Source organism: Gavialis gangeticus, unplaced genomic scaffold (assembly GCF_001723915.1).
Source record: "Gavialis gangeticus isolate Ggan-Ray unplaced genomic scaffold, GavGan_comp1, whole genome shotgun sequence".
In the NCBI taxonomy this organism is placed as follows: Eukaryota; Metazoa; Chordata; order Crocodylia; family Gavialidae; genus Gavialis; species Gavialis gangeticus.
Window position 1 is genome coordinate 19,446,761 of NW_017729016.1, and position 6,000 is coordinate 19,452,760.

Here is a 6,000-nt window from a genome sequence, read left to right on the forward strand (position 1 = left end):
CATAACCTCTCTGGGTAGGCTGTTCTGGTGCTTTTCTATCCTCTGCATGAGAAAGTTTTTCCTAAGATCTCACCTAAACTTCCCTTGCTGCAACTTGAGCCTTGTTGCATCACTCCTTATTCTGTCATCTGCCACCACTGAGAACAGTCCAGCACCAGCTTCTTCTGGAAACCCACTTCAGGTACTTGAAGGCTGCTATTAAATCCCTCCTCTGTCTTTTCTTCTGCAGACTAAATAAGCCCAGTTCCCTCAGCCTCTCCTCAGAAGCCCCCTGAATGTTTCCATTGCCCTCCACTGAACTCTTTCCAATCCGTATACATCCTTTCGTTAGTGGGGGACCTAAAACTGGACACAGCGCTCCACTTGGTGCTTACAGTACAATTTCCCTATTGTGCTCTTGTAAAACGTGCACTGTTAGAGGACAAAACACTTGCAGCTGAGGGAGGTGGCTCTACACATTCCAGAGATTTGCCATACGCAACAGTCAAAATCAAACTTTTCTCTGGCATCCGCTGAAAACTATAAAGGGACCAGCCAGAAGTTTGTTTTCCCCTCTCTGGTGAATCTGTATCAAGGAGCTCAGCCTCTCCTTGCATGTCCCGACCCCCTGACAGGCCACCCCAAAGGCTATCGGCCTTGTTCTGCCGTGACATCTCTATTTATTCTGCGCTGTTCTGACAATACTCATAGCAAATAAGTGTGACGTCCATGTGGTCAACATATGTCTTTCCACCTGGACTCTGCGCTGCAGCTTCTCGTTGGCAGTTCAATAGCAGTTGGCACTGGCAGTTCAACAGTATTGTAAATAAAATCCCCCCCAAGTCTAAGTCTTTTACACTCAGATGGGTCTAATTCCAGTACGCTATGGCACCCTACTAAGCCCAAGTGGACCCCCATGGATCATTGCTTATGGTTATGTGGAGTCCATACTTCCCCACTGTATCAGCAGAGACGGAGCAACTTCAAACATTAGCAGCCCATCTTTAATGTGACTTGATGCCTATTTAACAACCTCTGCTTACCTTGCCATTTTCTCACATCTCTTTCCTTCAATCCTTGAGTTTCCTCCTCCTAAAAAAACCCCCCTGCATCTTCCCCAGTGTTATTCGTTTCCACAGAAATGTACTCCCTCCCACGTCTGAAACATGGGGCATGAAAACAGAGAGCATTATTTCTGCTTCAAGTTGCACAGATCTGCAATTCAGTGATATCTGGTAGTTCTCCGGACAGGCCTGTGTGAGCGTGGGAGCGACAGGATGGCAGCACCCTAGTGAAATCACGAAGAGGCGGTTGAGTACGTAACAGCAGAGAAGTTTGTTCATCTTAGAAGGGGACAGAGCAGAGCTCCCAAGCCACCGATTTCTACAATACTCTCCTTAGATGCCCTGGTAGGTACATCGACCCAAACGTGCAGGGACTTGCAGCCATCCTGAGCTCAACCTTCAGACAAAGGTGGTACAGATGATGTGCACACCACAAGCTGGGGACTGACCTGTGCTTGTCCAACCATGACTAGCCAAGGCCACTGCAGACCGCCATGGCACCACTGGCAGGCTCTTCTCAGCAGTGGGAACACCAGAGCCAGGGCAATGAGACTGAGGAAGAGCCTGCAAGTTTAAGCCTAAAACTAAATCCGACCTCTTGGACAAAGTCTTGTCTGGTTAACTGTGCCTTTCCCCCACCCAATTTGCAAAGGGGCTAGAGCAGGGCAGAGAAAAGCAAAGGAAGGAAAGCAAGCAGCACTGCATGAATGGAAGGAGGAGGGGAAGGTAGGAGGAAAATCAGAAATTGAGGACACACAGACCTTTTTGGGCATGCTCAGTGCTCTCTTCAGAAGGCGACTGTTGCTTGGATACTCTGATGATAGGTGCCTTAGCAATACCTGAGACAAACAGACCCACGGACACATTCCCAGATCATTACAAGACAGGCAAGCGTGACTCGAGCAAACGGCTCAACAGATGAGCACTGCTCCAAGATCAAAAGGGTGACAAGCTGGGGTGGGGGCACCCTAGGAAACGAGATATATGTACCTAGATGACATTGAGACTGCCCGAGGGAGAAGGGAAGGAGTCGGGGGAAGGGGAACACATTTCCTGCAGCTGCCTTTTCCTTTTCTAAGCCCCCCAAAAATCCCATGCCAGGGACCAAATGAATCAACCCAGAGGGTTTGCCTACCAGATCACCCAGCAGGCCATTAAAAGCCGATATCCTGCCCCTAGAAAGACAGACAGTCCCTGGAAGAACTGACTCTCCTTGAGATCATGACCTATTTTGGATCTGCTCAGGGATTTTTTAACCTCAGCTTGCTACAATTTGTTGGCTCTTTCTCTATTAAGGAAAACAGCCCCAGCAAGGATCCCCATCTTCTACCACCCCACGTATGGCCTACAACTGCAATCAATAAGGCAGAAGGCTTGAGATACCTGCTGAAGTGGCAGGGAGTGACTAGGTTGGGGGTTCTTGGTCAGCAGTAACCAGGGGCAAGAAATAATCTTTTTCAGACATTCATAGAGTTGAAGGTCAAAAGAGAGTATCAGAACAGGCTCTGCGTATCACCCAGTTACTCTCGCCTGCTACCGTGGGCATGGCTAAAGCATCAGCTCCTCCAGAAAGGCATCCAGCCAGCCTTGATGCAAAGACTAAACGAGATGGAAAATGCCCCGCTTCTCTCAGTGGTTTGCTTTGATGGTCAATCACCCTTCCCATTAACATGTGCATCTTATTTCCCATTTGGATTTGCCTGGCTTGAGCTCCCAGGCATTTAGTCTCATTATGCTTCTCTCCGCTAAATTGAAGAGCTATTTAGTACCCAGTCTTTTTCCTCATGAATGTACTTACATGCTCTAATCAAATCACCTTTTCCCTTCAAGTTAAAGATAGCAAATTCTTTGAGTCTATCACTGCAAGGCATTTTCTCCAGTCACTGGATCTTTTATGGAGCTTCATCCTGCAATTTTGCAATATCTTTTTAAAAACGGGCGCACCAGAACAGTATGCCACTATCAGCTTCACTTCATCATGCTGGATTCCCCAGTACGATCCCCTGCCTGCCCTTCCTTACCGCTTCTCCGTTTATCCACTGGAGGCTCACATTAGCCCTTCTTGCCCTACCCTTGCACTAGGAGCTGCTCACATTCACTGTGACCCTTAAATCCCTTCCCAAGCTGCTGCTTTCCAGGACACCCACTCCACACACACGCACACGCTCTGGAGGCTTGCATTGCATGTCTTGTTCCTATACATTACATTTTGCATCGGGTTGTATCCAAACTAGCATGGGTTGGGAATTCTCATTTTCCAGACAATCCTCCCTCCCTCCCTCCCTCCCTCCCTTTTTTTTTCTGTATTTTTTTTCTTTTTGCAGAATAACAATTTTTCCCAGAAATTTTTTTTAATCCTCCTGAAATAAATCAGGTTTTCTGTCAGAAAAATTGGAGCAGTGTTTCCCCAGCAGCCTGCCTGAAGCCTCCTGTCCACTTCCACTTTCGGCAGGTAACAGATACACCAAGCCTGATGTTTTGGTCCTCCCAGAATGGCGCCCTTTGGGAAGCCTCGAATAAAATTTGATTTTTTTGCTTCTTGTCCTGATATTTTCCCCCAGAAGTGACCGGCATTTTCCAACCAACTCTCAGATGTATTTTGCTGGAATAGGCCAAGTTTACTAGTCTAGACAGCCTGTCCACACCATTATTCACCACGAGCTAATCTGCACATCATCCCCAAATTTCACTCGCAATAATTTGATGTCTCTTTCCAGATTACTGAATTGCACAAGGCCTAGTACCAAGCTTTGGGACTCGCATAGAAACTCTCCCAATTGAGGATGCCCCTCTGACAACTACTTTTTCAGATGTCAGTTGGCCAGTGATGTATCCATTTATCTTGTGCTGTCTCGATATTGCACCACGCTGGTTGTGTTTTTTTTTAAATAAAAGCAATCCTAAGTGAAACACACTACAAAAGTCTATTCTGTCTAAGCAGTCACTTTTATCAGCCAGATCGGTAATCTCAGAAAATGAAACCACTCTTTTTTGACAAGATACACCTCCCATTAAACCATGCTGACTACTGTACTATTAATTATATTCCTGTCTTTCAATTCTGTATCAATTAAATCCCAAATTTTCCATTACGTTGCCTGGGACCAATGCTAGTCTAACCAACCTATAGTTACTCCAGTCATTCTGGTTTCCCTTTTTGAATATCAGCTCTCTTTAAATCTTCCGGACGTTCCCCACTGCTTATCCAAGCGTAGAGACGTTACACGTGTCAGAGGAGGCTGGGTGCACACACATGCATGCATGTTAGTAATTTCCAATGTAGCTGTCCAAGAAATACAATCGGGCCACTTCACTCAGGTTCTTATTTGAAGACTTCCCCACCCCTCTCTTTGTTTTTTTTAATGGAAACCAGTCAAACTTGCAGCTTCAGTATGATGGAAACAAGAACAGCCCAGATGCTGAGAGCAGAGGGAGAGGCTGTTGGAGCACTACAATGTGGAACAAATTAAAAATCAAACAGCAAAGGAAATGAGAAAACTGTGGGCCCAGAAGCTTTGCCGTACACCCCCGGTTTAAAACTCCTGCTCCTCTGAGTCCCGCTTTCAAAAGCAAGGCAAGCTCCCCCAGACCCTGAATTTCGGCAAGGTGGCCCCAGGACCCTACCTTCACCCTGCAAGCTGGAGATGGGAGCGACAATAGAGAGGCAATAAAAACCACCACTGCAAATAGACTCTGATTAGCTCCCCGCTGGGCAATGGGTTTGGATCCTATGTTGCACATGGAAAGCTGGAGTCAGAGGAGGGCTGGACTAATCAACCGTTTCTGCCATGGGATCTTCGGTAGAAAACATGCAGTGTAGGAACATTTACACAGCAACAGGGACAACAAAGAGGCTCCCCGCTTCTGCCGGGAAGGCTGCACATCCACTGCCCAGACACCTCCGGAAATGCCCCTCCAGCCCTACCTGTGGTGTTCGCATCGTCCTTCATTTTGAGATTGGCAGCTTTTGGCATTTATGATGCATCTGGCTAACTGAAGTCCCAGCCCAACTCCCGAACAAGTCAATGCCAGTCTTTACCCAGACGCGGGCTGAGCTCCCAGCCCGTCCATCCCTCCCCGCACAACGAGCAGCAGCAGTTGCACGGCCGCCCCGTGTGTCCCCGCAAGAGCTTCGGGGGCTGCGTCGGGACCTGGCACGGCTTTGGGGTTACCCACAGAGGCACCCGTTTCGGGCCCGGTCACAAATTCAGCATGTTCTGCTGACATCAATAAAGAGCCTTACCTTGGTCTTTAGAAAGGAGGTTTTTCCTCCGTGCCCGCTGCCATCCCGGCGATGTGTTAATGCCCGGGCACTGCTGACGTTCCCTGGAGCTGCCTGTTTCTCATGGGGCTTTATTCAAAAGTGCACGGGACAGAGCGTGGAACGAGCAAGGATGCTTTTTGGTCAGCTCTTGGCATCAGCACCGCGGCGGGCCGGCTAATTCGGCATTCTCCAGCATCGTCTTGATTCAAGGGGTCCTGCACAGGTCCGGAAAGAGGCCGCACCTGAGCCAGGGGCTCTCAGCCATGTCCCCTCCTGGACGGAGGCGCTGCTCCGACGGCTCACCCCCCTGGGAAACGCCAGCGCCTGGTTGTCGCTCTTCCCTCGCCTACAGGAAAATAACAGCAAGTCTTCCACCGCAAACGACTCGGCACCAGGGAGAAGCGGCTGACCCCGAAACCTCTGGGTTTGCCACTCTTGTGACGTCCCGCAGACGCGTCTGCGGGCACCCCGGGGTGCCGCGGTCCCCGCTTCGGAGACTCCTGGCGCTGCGCTGGTCCCCGGAGCTGCCTGTTTCGCGTGAGACGGGGCTGGCGGGTGGGCAGGACACCCGGGCAGGAGCACAGGGACAGCGGGGACACCCCAGCCCGGCCGCCAGACGAGGGAGCGCCCGGCCCAGCCGCCCTCAGCGCGGCTCCCCGCCGGGCCTTCATGGGGCTGCACTCGCGGCGCCGC

General features: G+C 49.9%; 1 protein-coding gene across 1 annotated transcript in view; it reads right to left on the minus strand.

The window, feature by feature from the left end:
• Positions 1-5,855, minus strand: part of RADIL (Rap associating with DIL domain) — a 57,401-nt gene extending 51,546 nt beyond the window's left edge. The window contains exon 1 of the mRNA XM_019512980.1: positions 5,287-5,855. The gene's annotated coding sequence lies outside the window, so the exon portion shown is untranslated. The remainder of the gene's footprint in view (positions 1-5,286) is intronic.
• Positions 5,856-6,000: the final 145 nt, after the last annotated feature.